At 38.9% G+C, this 23,733-nt stretch overlaps 1 protein-coding gene, 1 non-coding gene and 1 pseudogene across 8 annotated transcripts in view; 2 read left to right on the forward strand and 1 right to left on the reverse strand.

Annotated features, from left to right (window-relative positions):
• NRP1 (neuropilin 1) overlaps positions 1-23,733 on the reverse strand; it is a 181,944-nt gene that overhangs the window by 149,358 nt on the left and 8,853 nt on the right. The window lies entirely within an intron of this gene.
• LOC112317784 (C1GALT1-specific chaperone 1-like) lies at positions 5,911-7,009 on the forward strand (annotated as a pseudogene).
• On the forward strand, positions 7,745-7,936 carry LOC112317885 (U2 spliceosomal RNA). The gene has a single exon (XR_002976147.2). It is a non-coding gene; the product is annotated as a U2 spliceosomal RNA (small nuclear RNA).

The following is a 23,733-nucleotide window of genomic DNA, read 5'->3' on the forward strand; positions in this document are numbered from 1 at the left end:
CCATAGTGAATAGTAACCTTACCCTTTATATACATCTCCTATTTTCAATATCCTAATTATTAATTGTAGAATAATTAATTCTGTGCAGGATAATAAAGTCTTTGCCAGGTTCTGTTTCACATACAGAATAATAATAATAATAATAATAATAATAATAATAGAACAAACTTTGATTGCCTTCCTCCCAAATAGACTTAGCAGAGTTTGTTGTGTAGAAAAAATATTCCAGATTTCTCCAAAGTGGAGAATAATGTGACAAGGGAAGGAGCACTGAAGTAAAGGCCAGCTAATAGCTTTATTATTACAAACCCATGCAAAAACTAGACATGTTTTAATGCCATTATCCCCTACACACCCAACACAAACCTTTCCAATTATGCTTTTAATCAAGAATTCCTTCTTCTTATGCTGTTACTTCCTGCCCTCTGAGTTCCTGTGATATGCAGTTTCCATCCTGGTCTCATCCTGTTTGGTCAGTTTTTGTAAAAACTAAGGAGCCTGGCCCACACAGCCTGCCAGGGCTTTTCAAAGGCCCAGGAGTCAGTAAACAGGAAAGATTTCCTGAGGCCAAGGGCCCCTCCTCGATCAAAAGATGGCTCTTGGATAAGGATTTCCCCCCAATTCTCAGTCATTAGCACTTTCCAGAGCAGAGGCTCTCTCAGAGGGCACCTTGCTAGCCATCCACGACACAAGTAGCAGGCCTCTTGCCAGAAGGCCAAGGGCTTCACAGAAGGTGCAGGAAGAATACACTGCAGCTGCTATGTTTGTTGACAGGAGGTGGGGCCTGAGAAACACAAGGCGATAGAGCACAGGGTTGGAGCCCCTTCTGGTGAACTGCCAGGGAGGGCACACTGATCAGCCTCAAGTTCAGCAGAAGAAAGTGGACAGGAGAGCTTCGTGAGGTGCTCCAGCAACCTTGGGGACCCCAAAAATGGGAGAAAAGGATAAAGAGTCTAAACAAGATTGCCTTTATCCCGTGGTTAGTAAGCGGCCTGAGGCCACTTTAAAACTATTGTTGGGAAATGGGAGTGTACTTGATGACTTTTTAGTTGGAGACATAATTCCATGTAAAAGTTTGGGTTATGTTTGTTCTTAGAGTCAACTTTATTACTTCACAGTCATGGCTCATATTTTCATAGTTGAGTACATCTTTGTCCAAGGCAACCATCTTTCCCCTGTAATTTCATCATAACCTATCAAACTCAGTCAAAGTCTGTCCCTCAGCAGTCACAATATTTTGCATTCTTTTCTACTTAATTGCACTTGAGAACCTCAATACATAAGAGTGAAATGAGAGAGCAATCAGGACTACCCAGTTGTCTTTTTCTGGATTGGGCAAATGGATAAAAATGTACCAAAACAAACAAACAAACAAACAAACATTTTTTAAAAGGCCTTCCTTCCTGTGTTCATCGTATCTATAGAACTCACTCTTTTTTTTTAATTACCTGCCCCCCCCCAAAAAGGGTGCTTTGAATAACAGCACACATTTCTCTATAGTACTCAGCTGGCACTTATGGACTAACCTTGTTTCATTTGCTACCTCATTATCAGTACAAACTCCATCTTCTGAAATAGACTAGAAACCTACAAATCCAGGGCATTCTAGTATAATTCTTTGCCTCTCCCTTCCATACTGCATAGGTACTAAGAAGTCAATAACAGTTTCATGTTTAAACTCAGCCTCACTTCCTTTCCTATTGATAATCAGGGCCTTATTTCAGTATAACAGAAAAATAAAGAGATGAGGCCAAAATTTGTCAGTGTGAATGGATGTTCAGTCACAATGTACTAAAGACAGAGGCCGGTGGTTAATGAGAAGAAAGTAAATGTTAAATATGATGAAGGTGGCAGGAAGAAGGTGAAGTTTTGCGCATACAAACAAGCTGGGCGATAACTTAGAAAACATCTGATTGACACTTCAGTTACAGCATTTACCATCTCAAATTTCAGTATCTCTGTTTACAAGTCCTCCATTTACTATAACCCCTCCAAGCACAATAAATGAAGCAACACTCATCTTTCTGTGCCCAATAGCCACTGTGGTACTGGCATATGGTATATACCCCCAAGTTTTTATACTAAATAAGATACAATAATATTGGCATGGTGATAAAAAAAATAAAAGTATGATGTTTTCCAAATTTCGAGAATCTGTTTTTCCATGAAGATAAATGTGGGGTATTCAACCAGATCCATGAGGAAACCAATATTTCCTGTGAAATACTTAGCTGTTCTTAGGAGATAACCTAATGCAGTTTGGCTAACACATAAACAAGGCTGGAGGGTTCAGGGGGCAGGGCAGAGGTGGGATAAAGAGGAAAAAACTGAGAAAACTGTAGTAGCATAATCAACAAAATATACTTTAAAAATAAAATAAAATCTGAAAAATAAATAAATAAACACATACATACATACATAAAACAAAGGCCAAACAGTTGAAAATAGCTGAAACACATCATAATAATTAGTTTAGGAGTTGACCTGAGACATGTTTTCATTTTGAATACTTTCTGTTCTTGGCCTCCATTTGGCCTATTTCACTGATTTACTTTTCTTTATTTGAATGGACCCCTACTCCCAGAAGGACTATATATATCATTACTGCAAAAAATTGAGAAAGCTAAGATGAGAAGGAGGAAGAGAATGATACCATGACAAGAGAACCTTGGTTCATTTTGTCATCTAGGTGGTTCTGTTTGCCAACTCTGTTCTGCTCTATAAAACGCCTCCCGGCTGGAATGTTTTCTTCTAACCAATTGTTGACTCATTGGTCCCTTTGCTCTTCAGCACCCAGGAGCACCAGAGCTCTGCTACATGATGGTTTTCCCTTAGCAGCCATTCTAGTACCACTATCCCATTCAAACTTAGCTTTGAGGTGAGCTGTGTCTTTCATTACGTGCTCTGGGGAGTGAAATAAAAATGACTCCGTCTCAACAGGTGGGCACTCAGTCTACCCATCTCCATTTATTTGTGGACCCAAGTTAGTCTAGGTCTGAATCTTTACAGGAATGCAGGGCACTCCTCACAGATGGCATCAGATACTGATTGAAAGCTTCTGGGAGGAGGGGAACTTCTAGAGTAGAAATAGGTAGAAAACCATACGACTTGAGTCTAAACTATGAAACGCCCCAAAGCAAAAGCATCCATACAACCAGATTGATTTAAAGTAATGTATATAATTAAATAAATTCTTTGTAATTGAACAGTGATTTTCCATGAAACAATGTGCACTGTGACTGCTTATTCTGCCAGGCTACCAATGAGCACTGTGACATTACAATGTCCCAATTCACAGCATGTGGGAGAGTAGTGGGAATCAGCGACTTCAGGTGACTTCATTGGCAACTTCATTCTGAAGATTTGCTGTCACATATTTAGATGGATAACAACTAATACAATGTGCTGAATTGCATTTGTACAAACACATATAACATACTAAAACCACTTTATTTTAAAATGTGTGAATCTTTCAAGTTAAAATAACTTAAAATTGAACCTGGACATGCCTGGAAAATCATATTTTATGAAAGTTAGAAGCTTTGTTGTGGTGAATTAGGACAATTGTTTCTACCCATTGGGCTCTATTCTATTCTTCAAGATGATACAGAATAAGTTATGAACCCCTTGGTGGACTAGCAACAAAAAGGGTGCATATACCCCAAAGCACTACCTCAGTAATATGCACCACCTGGCACAGATAACAAACAGGAAAGACACAAGGTTGAAGAAGAACTGTGAATAGGTGAGGACACAGGAGAACCGAATTTGCACCATAGACCCACTCACTGGGCAAATCACTCACTGTCAAAACTCTAGTTTCTCCCTTTATTAAATAGATGGGTTAAGAATATAAATCTGAGATTGTCTCCTCAGCTAGCTGCTGAGCAGTATATGTGTGTTTGTAATATTTTACACATTTTTATTTTTTAATTAATTAATTATTATTATTATTTTTAATCCTCACCTGAGGACATTTCTCCATGGCTTTTACGGAGGGAAGAGACAGAGAGAGAAAGAGAGAGAGAGAGAAACATCACTGTGAGACAGAAACATTGACTGGTTGCCTTCTTATAAGCACCCCAACCGGGAATCTGACCCGCCACCTTTCGGTTTATGGGATGACGCTCCAACTGAGCCACACCAGTCAGGGTTATTGTACACATTTTTGAAAATGTGTATTGTGGCTAAAAGCTTATGATGGAAACACAACTTGGGGTCTTTAAGTGAAAAAGTATCTCTAACCAAAATTGTAACTGCAGCTGTTACACATGTGTATGCAGCAAAGTTATTGTTCATATTAATTTGTTAAAGTCAAATCCATTTCCCCCCCAACTCTTTGTTACTTGCTTGAGCTCATCAGCAAACACACTTCTATAATTGGCAGAGAGCTGTGGACATCTAGCTCCCATTGTTTCTCCAGCATAAATCAAACAGATAGAAACAATGAGCATGAAACCACTGCTGGACTCAGAGGTGTGTTTACCAAGGCAGCTACTTTGTATTTTTCGGGTCAGAAGGCTGTGTGTGTGTATGTGTGTCCACACACACCTAAACTAGATTCCACTAGTCACTGATAGCAACTTCCTTCATTCTCTATTTTACCATAAAAATTCTGAATTCAAAGCACCTTCAGGAGGGAGGTAGACAAACACTAAAATAATATGATGAAACACATTTTATCCCTGTGGTTGATTTACAAGTTTCCTTGATAGCTAATTGCTAATGATCCATGACATAGTAGCTTTATTTAGGAGATTACACTTAGTTTAGTCTCTTTGTGTTTTACACCTTTTTAAATGGTAGTCAATGATATCTTTTAGCTGCTCTACAAAGGGTCACCTGAGGAAAAGGAATTATGTGTTTAACATCTGGAGAAAATATTCTCTGTTGAGTAGGTTTCATGAGAACAAAGCTATTTCTCAGAAGATTTTTTTTTTCCCTTGCAACTTCAGCTTTGTTTCCCCAGGAATTGTGTAGCAATGCTGGAATTAATGAGAGACGGAGCCCCTGACTAAATCAATATTGAGCAAGGTTTGTATATGTAGATGTGAGTACTTTTGTGGGAGTCAGAATTAATTTCTTAAGAAAGCACACTAAGGAAAGATTCAGAGCAGAGCTACAACGGTCTGACCAGGGCAAACAGAAGCCTAACTTTAAAGACTTCTTAATAAATGTGTTGAAACAACAGGTTGATTCATAGCTTCCTTGCTCAGTTCACAATTGCTTTGTAACAAAAGCAGATTTACTCCCCCTCCCTAAGTATTCACAAGCCTACAAGCTCCTATTTTCATAAAGGAAACTGCACAAAGCATGACTTCTAATTCTTGGTAACCATAAATTTACATAAGAACAGAATTTTCAACTAAGACAGGGGTTGGCAAACTAGGGCCTGCACACCAAATCTGTCCAACTGCCTGTTATTGTAAATAAAGTTTTATTTGGAACACACACATGCTCATTCCTTTACCTACTCTCTCTGGCTGCTTTCACGCTGTAATGCGGGAGTTGAGCAGTTGAGATTGAGACTGTCTTGCCAAGGAGGCCTAAAATATTTACTGTCTGGTCCTTTATATAGAGTGTGCCAATTTGTGATTTTAAATATCAATTATGTCATAAAAACATCAACTTCTTTGGTAATGTAGTTGTACTTTTAAAGTAAATGTCATCAACTTCCCACCCCAAGATTACTCTCTCAAGCATGACATCAACTTGTATCAAGAGTCTTAGCCCCGCTGCCGGTGCCTTTGCAGTGTCCACTTCCTGACCCTCCCCACTTGGTGAAACGAAGGAGAGGACCGCCTGCATGGACGGCAGCCAGACCTGGAGCATAACCGACCGGAGCACAAACGTGAGAGGGAAGCCGTGCGCAGTGGCGCTCTGTCACCAGTCATTCTAGATGTGGGGGGAATGCTTCCTGAAAGCAGTTCATTTGTGAAGGTGTGATGCTGGGAAGCATTTTCTGTGCCTTGATCACTATGCTAGGGCATGTTAGGATTGGTTATGGAAATAGAATATACCACCATAAGCATCATCACCTACAAGCTCGTAATAATGAGGATATCTTGAAAATTTTAGAGAATGAATGCATGGAGCTTAGTAAGAGCTTTCCCGCATACTGAATCATCTTTGTAAAACCCAAAAATGTGAGTCTTTGGGCTGCAGTGAAGGAGACTTTGACCAAACACTGTGACAAAGCAGAGTTCTTCAGTTCTGAAAATGTTGAAGTGTTTGAGTCAGTTAACATGGAAACAAATGACATATGGTTAATGAGAAAATGTTACAAATACGCCTTTGATAAACACAGAGACCAGTACATCTGGCTCTTCTTTGTATACCCCTCAACATTTGCTATTATTGAAAACTTAAGTTATTTTTTGTTAAAAAGGGATTCATCACAACCTTTCTATCTAGGCCACATGTAAAATCTGGAGACCTTGAGTATGTGACTGTGGAAGGAGGAATTGTCTTAAGTATGGAATCAATGAAAAGACTTCACAGTGTCCCTGAAAAGTGTCCTGAACAGGGAGGGATGATTTGGAAGGTATCTGAAAATAGGCAGCTTGCAGTCTGCCTGAAATATGCTGGAGTGTTTGCAGAAAATGCAGAAGATTTTGAAGGAAAAGATGTATTTAATACCAAATCTGTTGCTTTTTATTAAAGACGCAATGACTAATCAACCCAACTTGGTAGTAGAAGGATGTTGTTCAGATATGGCTGTTACTCTTAATGGACTGACTCCTAATCAAGTGCATGTGACCACGTATGGGGTATACGGTCTTAGGGCATCTGGGCATATTTTCAGTGATGCATTGGTTTTCTTACCTCCAAATGGTTCTAACAATGACTGAGAAGTGAAACAAGAGCATGTATGTGATCACCTTATAGGACATGTGTTGTCATTATTTGTAGTAACAACTACATATCTAACACAGCAGTTTGTTTCTTTTTTTCCTTTTCCATTTGGTGACACTGGTTTAATCACACATTAAAATTTAATACTGAACTTTTAAAAGGCGAAAAATTTATACGATCTGAAGAGAAACCAGAGTATTAAATACTAAACTTTTAAATAGGGTGGGTTTTTTCCTTAAAACATATATGAAAATTTCAAACATGTTGGAAGAGATGTTTTAATAATAATTTTGCAAATAAAGCATATATTTGTAAATATATTTATATGATAAATTCTAAATTGAGAACATTAAAATCTGTGGCACATATTTTTGCTAATTGGTTAAAAATTTAACATCTTTTTGGCTTTCTAAGATACACAAATGAACCTTTAGTTGTGAACTTGTGATTAAAGTAAAACTTTTAGCTGTGTTTCCATTACTTCTAGTGTTGGTTTATGTTCTAAGCCTCTGCAAGTGCCAATGAATTTGCTTCCTGAAAATACATAACCAAGCAACCAAGGAAATGTTCCCAACCAATGTAAAGATGGAATGTGAAAGCTATCCTTGAGAGAAAAAGTGACAGTTACTTGTAGAGTTTAATAATTTTCCTGGGAGCTAATATAGTGGCATTCCTCAGAACACACAGTTTCAGTGTAACTCCTGTACTTCTCCATGCAGATACTGAAATGGAGCAACAACTATGAAGAGTGTAACGTCATTTAACCGTGTTGTTTCCCAGTTAATCAAGCTCTCAGTTGTGGCTCGGATAAAACTATGCCAGTTGATTTTTATATACTCTTGCTGGGCAAATGAGTTCTGTGGAAGTTTCCTTTGAAAAACTTCTTTTGATCATGTCTCAAGCCTTTTGGCTAAGGTCAAGTGTAGGTATCTGTTCTTGTCAGTTTAACTTCTGATACGTCCTCTATCTGAGGAAAATATATTAGATGGATTTTTGGAGAGGGAAATAGAACAGGAGCTTGCTGCATCCATGCCATGAATTTACATGACATTGCAGCACCTCTGGGAATGGTGCACCGCCTTGAGGGCAAAAACCCCCAAACCTTTTGGCAATCAGGCAGTTTCACTTAGCTGAGTTAGTTGAGTCCTTCTTGTTTTTGCTCTTGTTTACTTGTTAAAATTCTGAAAATTTCCCCATGTTTATGGGTGTACCATATCCAACTGTTTTTGGTATTGAAGGCTTAACCAACATGGATTACCATTATCATTTGCCTGGTTTCAGAGGCTACCCAGAAGCTTTATCCAGTGTTGAATACAATAGCTCCTGTGCTTGTAAATGTGTGAAGTACTTGGAGCTGACTTGTCCTATAACTGCGCCTGTGTGTGCTGTATTATGTCAGATCCATAAGCACCTACAGGGTATGAGACCATGACATTTTAGGGATCAACATTTCTTGTAACTGGGCACATATATTGATTGTCTCCCACAGCTTTTGCAAACCAGAAAGAGAATTTCCTCAAGAGGACCTTGGGTGTCAAATTGTTGATCAGAGTAGTGCGTAAAAACCATTTGTTTTAATTTATCTAATTTTCCTCATTGGGGCTTTGGGTTAAAATGAAGGGTTATTCATTTTGAAAAATAATAAACCCCTTTATCAAACACCCTAATATGTGGTCTCACATGCAATTATCACAGATCAAATCACGTTCATTGTGAGCCCAATGATAAACAGTATGTCATTGACTGTAATACCCAGTGAGTGCTCCCGACACCACTATATTACATTTTTACTATATTTATCACCTTCAGTTACATAAGTGTATAGAGGGGCTACCATATGGGACAACACAGGTGTCATACATTGCAGAAGTGTGAGACTGACTGAAATAAGAATGTTAAAAAACTTGAAACAGAAAAGAGTCTTAATACTGTCTTATTATTATTCAGTTCAGGAACCACACTTCCAGAAGTCTCTTCAAAAGAAATTCTCAAAGATTCATAAAGACATGCATACAGATGTTCATCGCAGCATTACTCAGAATTACTTATAATTTTGAGTATTTGAAAACAATGCAAATATCCTAAGCAGTTTGCATTAAAATTATTATTTTGAAGAAATAATGTGATTTGTAGCTGTCATGTTTTAAAAATTATTTAAGGTCCTAAATAATGCTTTAAATGTAAAATTAAGAGAAAATGGTAGGATAAAAAGTGTGTTTACAAAATCCTCTCATTTTTTAAAACATATATACATATGTAAATGTAAAAAAAAGCTAAAGAAGATATATAAAAATGTAGATAGTATTATCTGTGAGTGGTAGGATTATGGGTCACTTAATTTCTTGTGTTTTTCAAATATGTTTTTAAGGGGAAAATATACACCATGGTTCCAAACATCATACATATACAGTGTCCATATAGGTCCCCATAAAAGGCTTATTGTGCAAAACAGAATATGAGATTTGCCAAACCTCAGAGAAGATAAAAAAATGATAATAATTTTTAAAAATCTGCAAACATTGAATTTTTAAAAAGTAACTCTATAGAATATACACATTAGACTTTATTTAATACAAAGAAATTAAAAATAGTCATTGGGCTTACATAACAATTAATTTTAAAATTTACTTCTGATAACTGTGCTCAAGGAAAATAAATATGTATGCACTTTATTTTATTTTATTTTTAAAATATATTTATTGATTATGCTATTACAGTTGTCCCATTTCCCCCACCCTCACTCCATTCCATCCTGCCCACCCCCTCCTTCCCACATTCCCCCTATAGCTCACGTCCATGGGTCATACTTATAAGTTCTTTGGCTTCTACATTTCCTATACTATTCTTACCCTCCCCCTGTCTATTTTCCACCTATCATCTATGCTACTTATTCTCTGTACCTTTCCCCCCCTCTCCCTCTCCCACTCCTCTATTGACAACCCTCCATGTGAGCTCCATTTCTGTGGTTCTGTTCCTGTCCTAGTTGTTTGCTTAGTTTGCTCTTGTTTTTGTTTTAGGTGTGGTCGTTAATAACTGTGAGTTTGCTGTCATTCTTACTGTTCCTATTTTTGATCTTCTTTTTCTTAGGTAACTCCCTTTAACACTTCATATAATAAGGGCTTGAGGATGATAAACTCCTTTAACTTGACCTTATCTGAGAAGCACTTTATCTGCCCTTCCATTCTAAATGATAGCTTTGCTGGATACAGTAATCTTGGATGTAGGTCCTTGCCTTTCATGACTTGGAATACTTCTTGTCAGCCCCTTTTTGCCTGTAAGGTCTCTTTGGAGAAATCAGCTGACAGTCTTATGGGAACTCCTTTCTAGGGAAAGTGTCCTTTTCTCTTGCTGCTTCTAAGATTCTCTCCTTATCTTTCATCTTGGGTAATGTAATTATGATGTGCCTTGGTGTGTTCCTCCTTGGGTCCAGCTTCTTTGGGACTCTCTGAGCTTCCTGGATTTCCTGAAAGTCTATTTCCTTTGCCAGATTAGGGAAGTTCTCCTTCATTATTTGTTCAAATCAGTTTTCAATTTTTTGTTCTTCCTCTTCTCCTTCTGGTACCCCTATAATTGGGATGTTGGAAAGTTTCAAGATGTCCTGGAGGATCCTAAGTCTCTCCTCATTTTTTTGAATTCTTGTTTCTTCATTCTTTTCTGGTTGGATGTTTCTATCTTCCTTCTGGTCCACACCATTGATTTGAGTCCCAGTTTCCTTCCCATCACTATTGGTTCCCTGTACATTTCCCTTTGTCTCTCTTAGCATAGCCTTCATTCTTTCATCTAGTTTTCGACCAAATTCAACCAATTCTGTGAGCTTCTTGATTACCAGTGTTTTGAACTGTGCATCTGATAGGTTGGCTATCTGTTCGCTGCTTAGTTGAATTATTTCTGGAGCTTTGATCTGTTCTTTCATTTGGGCCATTTTTTTTTTGGTCTTGGTGCTTCTGTTACTTAAAGGGGCGGAGCTTTAGGTGTTCCCCAGGGCGGGGTAAAGCAGGTCTCTGCACTGTGACACTGTACGTGGGGGAGGGGCCGAGAGGGAGCAATGGCGCTTGCTCCACTCTGCTGGATTTCAGTCACCCCCTCTGCTACCCACAATCAAACTGGGCCCCTCTGGTGCTGGTTCCCGAGTGGGTGGGCTTATGCACGGCCTAGGCCCCTGTCGGTCTCTCCAACGACCTCTCCCATGAGGCTGGGAGTTTCTCCTGCTGCTGCCCCAACCCCCACAGGTGTTTTCAATCAGTGGTTTGAGGCTTTATTTCGTCACGCTGAAGCCCTGGGTTGCGTAGTCTGCTTGGCTCCCTGCCGTTGGTCCTGGTTTATCTGTGCGAGAGTGTGGGGCCGCGGGGTCTGCTGGTGGTCAGACTGCCCGTTCGTCCTACACTCCGCCAGTCTTGGTCTAGCCACAGCAATTCGAGTCCTCTCTGACCCGGCTGCCCGTCTCCGCCCCTCCTACCGGTCTGGATGAATGTTTATTTTTTATCTCCTTGGTGTAGGACTTCCTTGCCGTTGGATTTTCTGTCAGTTCTGGTTGTGCGAGAAGGCGCAATGTGTCTACCTACGCTGCCATCTTGGTTCTCAATATGTATGCATGTTATTAATTAACAAAAATGTTCCAAATAAACTCTTCTCTACCTTCTATGATTAGCCTACTTTCAAAAGAGTCCACATCTGCGCATGGGTTAAAAATTGCAGATTTGCGCTGGCTACTGTGATGCAATGGAGCACCAGCCTGTGAACCAAAGGGTCACTGGTTTGATTCCCAGTCAGGGCCCAGGCCTGGGTTGTGGGTCAGGTCCCTAGTAGGGGGTGTGTGAGGGGCAACCACATTTTGATGTTTCTCTGCCTTTCTTTCTCCCACTTTTCCCCTCTGTCTAAAAATAGATAAATAAAATCTTTTTTAAAAATTGCAGATTTGTAGTCCCTGTGATACTACTTTTTCCTGAAGTCCATGGCAGGCATTGCAGTCTATGATGCCAATCCTTCCCAAGGAGCTTTCTCAAGTGTGCTACCAAGGACACTACCAATCTATCAAAGGTATACTGTGATATCAAACATATTTGCATCCTTGACAGGCTACAGAACAGGTTTGAAAAGTTAACTCCAGTTTTCTTTCTTCCCTTAAGAGTAAGTGGTCAAACCCATGTTTATAGCATTGAACTTGATCATCTTACTTTAAAAGCTATAGAATGTTGTATGTATATTTCAAGACATCTCAAAATGTCTGAAATGGAATGTACTGATTTTTTTTTTTTTTTTACTGTTTATGTTACTGAGACTACTTGTTTTTCACATCTGAACATGGGGGTTGTTTAGAGGGTTGTAAACAGAGAACACCAGCAACCAGGGAGAGACTTGATGCTTAGCCAACAATTATCTCAGCCAAACTATTTTTATAGGCATCTTGTCTGGATGAAGCGAGGGAGCCTACCTTGGAACCTTCAGGTGAAGATAATAATGCACAATCCAGAAGGGCAAAGAGAGAGCACAAAAACAGTTCCAGATGTAGCAGATCTCTTTTGTTTACCATTGTCTTTCTAGAAGGTAAGTACCATGAAGGCAGGGAACGATGTCTATTTTGTTTACTGCTTATCACTAAATGGTAATTGGCACATTGTGGGTGGTCAATAAATACTTCTTGAATGATTAAATGAACAAATGAATGAATGAATGAGGTGTAGGCAACATTTGGGGTATTCAGAGAAAGAATTTTGGTATCCAAATGAATGATTTTTTGAAAAAATACCTGAATTTACTCCAACTTCCAAGTTGTGAGTTCTAAGTTTATTTCCACGTATATTTTTGTCTAAGTGTATGTTGTGATAAATATTTAACAATGAACTTATGCCCACCATCAACCTCAGGGCCTACACAATCAATATATAAACCAAACCCTAAAAGAACATTGATCAGAAACATGAATAGTTTAAAACTCAAGGTCAATCCCAGGAAAGATGTAATGACAACAACAGTGAGGGTTGACAGTTCCAGTTCTCTTTTTATCATTGTGTTTAGAAAGACTAGACTGTCCTCAATTAATGCTGGGAATCAACTAAAAACTTTAGCTACTAGTCTACCCATTAAGCATTTGCTTTAACAAAAACATGGCTCAGGAGGACCAAACAAGAAAAAAGTACAATTAATATGATCATTCATGTCAAGTCCTATTTACATTTAAATATTGATGACTTAGATTTATTTTTTCAACAAAGTTTCCCACCTGTAATAAAAGCATTAATAGAGCTCTTTAATCTTTATTGGTAACACATTTATGTTTAAAATGTTCCAAAGTTCCTAGTCAGATGTGTGAAGGAAAGGACAAGTGTTAATCACATCTCTGTCCCGGGTTAGCCCTTGGCAAGTTGCTTTATCTTTAAACATTTGATTTCATTTTAAAATGGGTCTGGTACACACAATTTCCCAAGGATGTGTGAATTAACCAGTGGTTATAAGGAGCTTGGAAATGATGGCATGCTATGAATGCTAAGTCAAATTATGAAACTGCACCTTTGCAAAAATGCTACTGTGGGAATAAATAAATCCGAACATTGTATTTACAGTGTGATTTGTTTCTGAAATAGAATATTCATAATGGGCATCAGCAGGCAACAAAAAGTACCATCATATCTCCTGTTGATAGACCACAATTTCACAAAATTATTTTTACAATGGCAACTGAATAAACTCCTTAAATCCAGACTGTTTTACGAATAGATACATAGCTTACTGCATAGCTTATGTTGCCTTTGAGACATAAAGAGTGGGGTTCATTAACAAAATTACTGTTGTCATTCCTTTGTATTTTTTCCATTGTAGTTTCTATGCTTTACAATCTAATTTTAACTATCTATGTTGAACAAAGAGATGAGGTAAAAGCTACCTCTGTGTTAGTGATCAAATCCGAGTGTATGTTGAGATGCAGGTTATCATCTGCTGTTAAATTACACCTTGAACTTGGCTTGTGGTTCATCTGGTTTCAAAAACAAACAACTCATTCCTACATAAAATTTCCACTGCCTGCAAGTGTTATAGTCAACAACAGCAGAACAATAAAGTATTTCTGAGGACCACATTTTTAGTTATTGTAAATTACTAATTAGATGAAACATATCTGTCAATGAGTAAAATTAAAGTCTAGGTGAAAAAGTTGATAATTCCTTGGAATAAAAGTTGCCAAAAATAGAGTCTAAAATGTCACATAATTTAAGGGTGTAAAACTGACATAAAATATGTGTCTCGGAGGAAGAAAAAAAAGTAGGAAAAGAGAAGAGGGCTATGTTACAAAAGGCAGGGAGGGTATGGACTGGAGTAGCTCAGATCTAAGAAACAAGGAAGAAAACAGGGGACTGGGTGGTTTTCTTGTCAAAGGCCAGAAAAAGGCCCTAAGCTCAGAGTCATTCTAACCACTCAGGAAAGCTACCTTTGAAATTTGCTCTTCTGTCAACAGGATTCTCCACACAAACAGAATCCTGTTACACTGGAGACAAAAGGATTTAAAGCACAGAACCCACCCTTTTCATTTCACAGATGAGGAAATGAAGGCACAGGGAGATTAAACACGGGAGCCCGCAGCTACTTAGAGGCTGGGTCACTGCTAGCACTTAGGTTCAGGATGAGTTCCTGGAGGCATCACATGTGTAAGCAAGCATCCTGAGGGAACTATGGTCACCACAGGCTTGGCCCAAAGTGGAATAAGTTTAGGGCATGATCTGGTAGCACTTCTGCCTCTGCCCAACAAGTCTTTTACCTGCCAGAAACACAGAATTGAGCATGTCAATTATTCTGTTTTCTGGTTGCAGACAAAAGATACAGATGTGAGAATAGGGACAGCCATGGGATTCTAGATTAGAGAGATAACAGAAATATTTAGAAACAATTCAGAGAACTCGCTGTGAGTGGCACTGAGGCAAGAGAGAAATATAAAAACTCAGGGTAGCCACACAACTGCTACTTCTTTGTCTCCTCCTCTTGGGCTGACACTAGCCCTTGTGACACACAGTTTGAAAACATGCTTAAGAAATGCTGCTGTGGTGACTAAGGTGTGAGCCACAGGAGCAGCTGCAGCCTGTGATTGTCCATTTCAGAAAGTGCCCCACCACAAGGACCCTGGGCTGGCTCATCCAGCACCTCTCCAGGGTGGCATCTTAATGTGGCTGCAACAAGACATGGGGCCTGGTATTTATCAGGTGACATGGACTAACATATTTACATCCTTCTTCAGGGGCTACACCCCATATTAACTTCTCTAATGCAGAAGTTCACTTTAACCACCTTCCCCAGCAAGCCTGCTGTGAAGTGCACAGGTGCATTTATTGGGGTTGCCAGCTGGAGTAGAAAAAGACTCTAAATTATTTGTGTTAAATTTATGTAAAGGTGGTTTGGGTGTAAGCCCAGACATGGACATACAATAGGGACGTTTACAGAGTTGTGACACAAAGTCTCAAGAGTTGTGGGGGGTGTCAGAAAATAATCCGTCATCAGCCCTGGCTGGTGTGGCTCAATCAGTGGATTGAGCGTTGGTGTGCGAACCAAAGGGTTGCGGGTTTGATTCCTGGTAGGGGCACATGCCTGGGTTGTGCCTTGTCAAATGCCTGTGTTTCAGTATTGGAGGAGAAAAAGAAACTAACCAAAAGCAGAAGTGGTCAGAGAAGTGGAGAGAATATCTAGGTGGTGCAAGGTCATAAGGTGCAGAAAAAAATAAAGCTCCAATGCATAGAGGAGAGCCAATTATGTATGATTTGTACAAAGGTTGAAGAAGTGAGGGCCAAGAAAAGGCCAATGGTTTGGGGCATTAGAAGAGCAGTTGGAGTATAACATTGAAGCAAGCAGTTTTAGTCAACTGGAGGGGACAGCAATTGTGCTGAAAAGAGGTTAGTGAGAAAGTTCTGGAGTGCAGACACCATGTTCAATACCCTTGACAGTAGTAGGAAAGAGAAAAAGAAAGAGAGATGAAGTTGTTGTGAAGGGTAAAAACGTCCAAGGAGGATTTCTTTTACTCATGAGTGGGAAAGTCCTACGGAGTCTATTTGACCCCTTGAGCCCAACAGTGGTCCTACAAGAAGGAAAAGCAAATGCTTCTGCAGGAGCTACCAGCCACACACACCGGCAGACATTTCAAATGAAAACCGAGCTGAGAGTACTTTGAGAGGCTTCAGATATAACTGTATCATATAAGGCCATTCATGAGGGTGAGGTGGGAGGGAGGGAATAAAGTGGTAATCTCTTCTCTGCCACTGTTCTATGGGCTTTCCTGTGAGCAAGTTCTTCACTGCAGCCACTGAGAATCACCCTCACTAGAGGGAAATCTGTCACAACCAGAAATAAGGGAAGGAGACAGCAAGGTGAAAGGACCCGGGGCAACTAGAGGAAGAGAAAAAGGGATGAGATTAGGATGGACCATCAATTTAAAAACATTTGTTTTCTCAGCTGCTTTCTCTATGAACTTATACTACAAAATCCACATAATTTCCTCTTTCTTGAACACTAATATACTGGCACTATTTGGTTTAACTGATTGGGAAGGACTAGTGTTCTTGCTGTAATAACTACCACGATATTGGTTTCTGCTTTAAATAAAGTACGGGCTGGTTTAGGGTCTGAATGTACTGAATATATTTATAAGCCCTCAGGCACACTTGGGAAAATCATGATTTTTTAAGCCATCAATGTTATTATCAAGTTTGCGACACTAAGCATCTTTCATGAGATTTTCCAGAAACTCCACCATATAGATTTTTACAAGACTGCAATTGTAACACACTTAACTAGGCAACTTATTATAAGACTTTCAGAAATTCTTGTTGGCTGAATACCTGCTGAGCATTAGATACCATCTCTGTTGTGGATGTGTACAGTGTTTTTGAAATATTTATCAGTGCCTCCCCCTAAGGATGCAGACGTTATTGTTTACCATCTGAATGTATTTTAAGGAACAAAACCTGCGGATGCACTTCCTGTTATAGTAATTCCTAGACTTTATTTAACATGTGTTCTTCCATTTATAAGATGCTTCCAGCTACATTATCTCATCAACACTGTGTTATTGAGATAGGTAGAGGAAGGAAAGCCTATTTATTTTCTTCAGAAAAAGAAGGGAAAAAGATCAATTAAAGCTGTGTCTAAGTCATGTTCCTCCATCAGACCCTTATGTTGTTACATCTTCTTGAGCTGCACTGGTTAACTTAGTCAAAACCATGTTATTAATGGTGCCATAATCAAGCCATTCATAAATTGCGACCCAACCCATATGACCTGTGTCCTGTCTCACAGATGTGAGTGAATGGCAGAGGTGCAATTAACCCATGTCCCTAATTCCCACTGGAACATTTTTTCACAGGGAGCTGCTTACAGTCCCCTGACAATCAGAAATTCACAGCTGGCGTAAATGAACTCACACACACATCAGGTATGATGCAGGAAGAGCTAAAGAGGGAAATGAGGATGTGTCTTAAAGGACTAAACCAATATCTCCTAACAGTTACTCAGTAGTGTGCCCAGCCAGGGACAAAGAAATTGGCACTGGAATAAGGGATAAGGAAAATGTAAAACTTTATCCTTGCAGGGGGAAGAACGAGAGAAATTCTAATTAGTACTAAAAAAAAAAAAAAAAAAGCCCACTTTCACTTAGTGTCAACAACCTTCATTGAAAAATAAAACTATGGGCTACCCCTCATAAAATGAAGAAGCTTGCTAGGACAGTTTTGCTGATGTTTTGATTTGGATAAAGCCTGGGCTGAAATCTGTTCCAAATGTACCCAGTGGAAGACGGGCAAGCCATTCGTGTGGAAGAGCCTGCTCCCACTGCTCTGTCAATCTCCAGGTGATCTGTGGTCTTTGCCTGTGCTCCTGAGATTCAGAGTCTCCAAAATTCCAGTTCTGATGCCTCTAACCAAGTGGTGGGGACTGGGGAACCTCTACATTCAGGCTGTCAGAAGTCCTTCCTGAAAGGACTCTCAGACTGACCACACACTTGTTAGTTATCTAAATTGCCCCATTCACTGTCCCTTCACTCAATTTTACCCTACATTCTCCAGGTTGCCAACCGTCTAGAAAAAGTCCAGCCATTGTTAATATAATGATAACAGTTTTTGCAACACCCATGTAACCTGGCAGCCAAGGAGAGTGGACTGGAATGCACATGCGTGAACAATAGTGACTTCACTAAACTAGTCAGTGGGGGCAGTAGACGCCATTGAGAGAGCATGTGTACAGTGTGGCTGTCACATTCAAAATGACTGAGCAAGTAGAGCAACGAATCTGCATCTAATTTTGCATTAAGTTTGAACATTCCTCTGTAGAAACTATTCAGATGATTCAGAAGGCTTTTGGGGACCATGCAATGAGTGCAGTGCAAATATAAATGTGGCAAGAATGCTTCAAAGAAAGTCAAGAATCTGTTGAAAGTGACCCACATTCTGGAAGGCTTGCAATCAGCAGAACATCTGAGAATGTTGAAGATGTATGGGCTGCAATCAACAAAGATCAGAGACTGACAGTAAGAGAACTAGAAGCTGATCTGGGGATTCCAAAAACTACTGTGTCCAAGATTCTGATGCAGGACCTTGGCATGAAATGTGTCATGGCAAAATTCATTCTGCAGCTTCTGTTACTAGAGCAGAAGGAACATCATGAAGCAGTTGCTAATAACTTGATTCAAACCACTACCAATGAACCAGATTTCCTCAAGGTCATAACTGGAGACGAATCGTGGGTCTATGACTATGATCTGGAAATGAAAGCCAGGTTGTCCCAATGAAAGTTGCCTGATTCTCCATACCCGAAGAAGGTGCAGCAAAGTCACGGCAAATTCAAGACCATGTTAACTGTGTGTTTTGATTGGGAAGGTGTTTTCTACCACATGTGTACCCCTACAGGCCAAACAGTTAATAAGAAGTACTACCTCACTGTCCTTCATTGGTTTGAGAGTTACAGTATGATGAAAATGGCCTCAGCTACGGGCAACTGGTAATTGGCAGCTTCATCATGATAATGCATCCAGATGCTCATGCATCACATCTCTTGCAGGGATTTTTGTCAAAACATCAAATCACCCAGGTGACTCAGCCCCTCTACAGCCCAGATTTGGTGCCCTGCAAATTTTGGCTTTTACCAAAACTAAAATCACCTTTCAAACAGAAGAGATTTCAGACCATGGATGAGATTCAGGAAAATACGATGGAGCAGCTGATGGCTATTGGGTGAACTATGTGAGGTCCCCTACTTTGAAGGGGACTGTTCTATGTACCATGTTTCTTGTATCTTTTTTTAAAGATTTTAAAAAATTTATTTTTAGAGAGAAGAAGGGTGAGAGAAAGAGAGGGAGAGAAATATCAGTGTGTGGTTGTCTCTCTCATGTCCCCTACTGGGGACCTGGCCCATACAATCCAGGCTTGTGCCCTGACTGGGAATCGAACCAGTGACCCTTTAGTTCACAGGCTGGCACTCAATCCACTTGAGCCACACCACCCAAGGCCAATGTTTCTTGTATCTTATATCTTCAATAAAGGTCTTTATTTTTCATATTACATGGCTGGATATTTTCTGGACAGACCTCACAGACCCTATTCAGGGAAACAGTGTTTTTATTTCCCTTCATTTTTCATTACCAGATTTCAAGTTCAATAAAATAATCAGCTGTTTAGTTCTATTAAACAAGTGTCTATTATATGAAAAGTATTCTATTGAATTGAGAATTATAAGTATGTAAGATATGGTTTCTCTGCCTTCATAGAATTTGCCACCCATTGGGGAATCAAACCCTTATTGTTCACTTAGAAGGCCCAAACACATGGGTATTAGAACAGAGGTGCATATAGAGTCAGACTGTCAAATCAGTGAAGATTTGTTATTTTTATTGGCTCCCAATTTTTCAAGAGAAGATTGATCAGAAATTAAAATTTTAAACATCTTTTTATGTCCAAATTTATTAATGAATGTATGCCAATTTCTTAAGTAATTCAAGAATGAACAGATAAGTATGAACCAAGATAAAAGGTCAAAAAGTGGTCTAAATTGAGCCAGGTGTCACTATATCTAAAAAATAACATAATCCCAAATCAAACAAAATCAACCTGTGGTACCAAGTTTGTGGGGCTTTGTGTCCTTTTGAATCACATTTTATGTGATTCAAAGTGTGCTCTTTTTTCTTTAATTGGGAATTCTGTGTGTAAGTTCTCTGTCTGGGACTAAGATTTGGATCACATCTCACTTTTTACATGCCATTTCACTGATAGCTTACATCTTACACAATAGCTGCCCAGCTAGTAGTGCTCATTGCTTGGAAAGTCAGGCAAGAAGTTGGAATGGTGACTATACTGACTGGCCTTTGCCACTTCTGCCTGTTCCAGAGAAATGTAAGAATTTGAACAAGGAGACAATTAGATCCTCTTTCACCCTAGGACTGGCCAGTCTCTCTGTGACATGCCAGACATCACAGAAGCAACAAGCCATCACCTCCAACCTGGCTTACTGATTATACAAGAATCTGACCAGATAAAAACAAAAATACTCTGCAGCATCTGTTTCTTCTCAAAAAACACTCTTCTATTTCTCACAGGAGCCCAGTGTTGAGCAAACATTTTCTCTTTAACCCTTACTGAGTCACCAGTGGCAAATACAAGTATCAAAATGTTCCAAATAGGGGAGCTAGGCAGGGTGAAACTTTTGGGCTATTTGCCTGAGATTAATGAAGTCAGTGAGCAGCGCCTGGAAAAGAATGCAGCCTCCCTACTTCCCAGCCTGCGAGGAAGCGCCACATGTAGTCAGAATCTCATGTGTCCCCTGAACCAACTGTATACATTGAACCCTTGTGCTGCCTGGTTATCAGCCTTCAAGTAAAGATTGTATTTGTATGTGCTTTGTGCTTTCCAACTCCATAGACTAAAAGGATCAGAATTCAGATATTTTCCGCTAGGACATGAGTTTCTAAGTTAAGGCAAATCTTAACTTTTTGACTGAGCGAAAATAACCCATTCTTTGGAAGTTTCTGTGCACAGTTTTTACTGGAGCTTACTTAATCTGCACTAAGCATTTAAAAATTAAGTCCTTACTCAGAATTAGTTGGTTCATATTTAAACTCTTGTATGAGGTATTTGCCAGAAGAAGATGGCTGCTCAAATAAAAAATAAGTTGACGACATTTCATAAAAATTCTCTCATTCAAAAGGCATATCCCAAGCCCTTTCGGTCACAAAAATTGAAAGGTTTTTTTGTGTAGCAGCTAAGTATTCTGGCTCAGGTATCCAACCTTCTTTAAGCCTCAGTGCTGCTATCTGTAAAACAAGGATGACAGGAAGGGGAAGGAAGACCATGTGCACAGTGTTTAGCAAATGCTGTGGTGGCAAATAGTGAGGGTCTGACAGTCAGAAGCAGCCGTGATCATTCCTCTCTAAACTTTCCATTGATTATTTAAGTTAAAGGAGGAAAAATACGTTGAGCAAGTAAGATGGAAGATGTGAGCACTGTAGACCAGGGCTTGATGAGGAGAAAAACCACACTACTGAGCAACTGAGTGGACAAAAGCCAAAAGATTTTTTTCCACTCTGCTCTTCTGCAGCATTTAGTAGAGTTCTGAATGAATGCAATTCACTTCCTAAATTCTTTGCAAACACTAAATGATGTCAGCCGTAAGCCAGCATGTGTTTGGCGTGCTTCACTGGCAGCCTGGTAGTTACAATGACCTTCTGCCATCCCTCACTGACCTAGTCACAGTTTAATCAATCAGACACTAGGAGGAAAAATCTTCTGAGGTACTCTGTTCTGCCAAGTCACTGACTCTTACAGTCAGGATTGATTACAAACACCCAATTATGAGGCATTTGGAATCTGATCTGAACACTAATTTTGTCTCTTGTTTTTCTTCAGGCTTAATGATCAGCCTTGTTGAATACTACAATGGTAATTTGGTGGCCTCCTTTACAAGTGCTGAAGTGTGTTAGCATGCATTCAAGTATCACATTTTAAGCTGGAAAGAAAGGAGCTGAGAATACGTATGCTGGCTGAACGCATACATCTCACTTGGATCAATTTTTAAGTGCCTACTCCTCAAAGTGAAATCTGGAAATGTCATGTACATGCTAATTCAATCTGAACAGATTTCAATGAACCTTCTTTTTTAGCTCTTCATAAAGGTTGCTTCTTTTGAATTACAGAAATGCCTAACACACAAACAACATTGTAATACTCAAAATTTATTTTGATCAAATGTGAATGCTTATAGTAAGAAATAATAAAGAAAATTAATTTTATAAACACATAGAGTTCTGTTCAAATTAAATCAGTGCTAATGGCAGGGTGGGGTAGGGGAGGTGGATTGGGGAGACAGATCAAGAGGAAGAAAGTAGATAATTATCCGTCTGAGTAGTAAGTAAGGATGCTGCAGGTGGTGACAACATAGGCCAGCAGTTGTTCTCTGAAGAGGTGATTCTTACCACTCACTAATTTTATTATGGAAGTGAGCTTGGTGGTGGTGCCCTCACATTGCCCATAGTGGGAAGTTACTTGAGATCAAAACCAGTGTTAAAACAATGAGGAAAAATAGAGCAAAGGGATAATTTTTCAGAAGTTGCCTTGCATATAAAGCAGGCTCCAGACTGAAAACATTTTGTTTAGTTTACAAACCATAGTATATATAACAAATACAAAAATATTTCTGGACTAGTCACCAAAAAAAATTATAAAATGCTTCCGTAGGACTCTGGTTTTTTCATTAGAAAAGGAACATCACACAATTTTTAATCTAAATTCCACAGAATTTCACTTTAGTGAAAGAATAATACATATAGACATCTAAGACTATAGTTTAGTTTTGTCTGACTTTGAAATTTATAAAAATGGAATCATACAAGTCAGGAGAACAGCTTCCCTTGAGGCCAAAGGTCAGTGACTGAAAGTGAACATAGGTATTTCTTTACCCGGTGCTGGGAATCTTTACTCTGGATTGGCTAAATAGATGTGGTCACACTGAAACCTTCATCAAACTGTACACTTACTCTTGTGTATTTTTCTAGGTATAGATCATACTTTAATTAAAATGACATATACTCCTAATATTACATATAGAAAATAAAAAAGTATTTTAGCTTAAATACCCACTGTTTTCCATAAAACAATGTCTTTCTTTGTTTTGGTCAATGTGATGTGCCAAAACACAAGACTGGAACTAGAATGAGGCACTTTCCTTGGATACAAAAAGCCAAAGAACCCACTCATCAAGATAAATAACATTTTAATAAAAATTTTAAAAACCAAAACTATTGTAAAAGTCCATGCTGAACAAAGTGAATAGTGCCAAAACAGAAAATATTACTTAGGGAAACCAGAAATGAAACTTATATTCCCCAAATTGCCAGTAAATGACTAAGTGACCATAATATAATTAAAATTGTAGAAATAAAAAGATTCAAGAAACTAAGGGCAGATTTTTATTCAGTGAGTTTACATTCCATTAAAATAAATGAAATGAACGGAGTTTCAAAGTTTGTGATAATTTAGGTAATTTGAAAAGTATCATTAAAAAAACAATTTGTAGTTTAACAAAATTCCCAAACTTGAAGTTCATTTATTTAATTATAGTTTTATTGTAGAGGAACTTCATATGAAGTTAGAGTGGTATCTTCATTTGATTGCATTAAATTAGAAAAAAGACATCTATTACTGGTTACACAAAGAAGAGACTTAAATTCTAGACAGAAAAGCATCTATGCATATTAGCCTTGCGTCTTGAGCAAACCCTACCAAACAGCACTGACAACCAGTCAGTACAGTTGGGAACTTGTCAGTAAGAAGACCACTGCTGGGCTTTCTTCCCCCAACACTGTCGCTTTCTTATACTCTCTTTCAGGAGCTTCACATTAATTTTATTAATGTTCGTAACCCAATG

The sequence above is a fragment of the Desmodus rotundus genome, chromosome 4, assembly GCF_022682495.2.
Source record: "Desmodus rotundus isolate HL8 chromosome 4, HLdesRot8A.1, whole genome shotgun sequence".
Taxonomy (NCBI): Eukaryota; Metazoa; Chordata; class Mammalia; order Chiroptera; family Phyllostomidae; genus Desmodus; species Desmodus rotundus.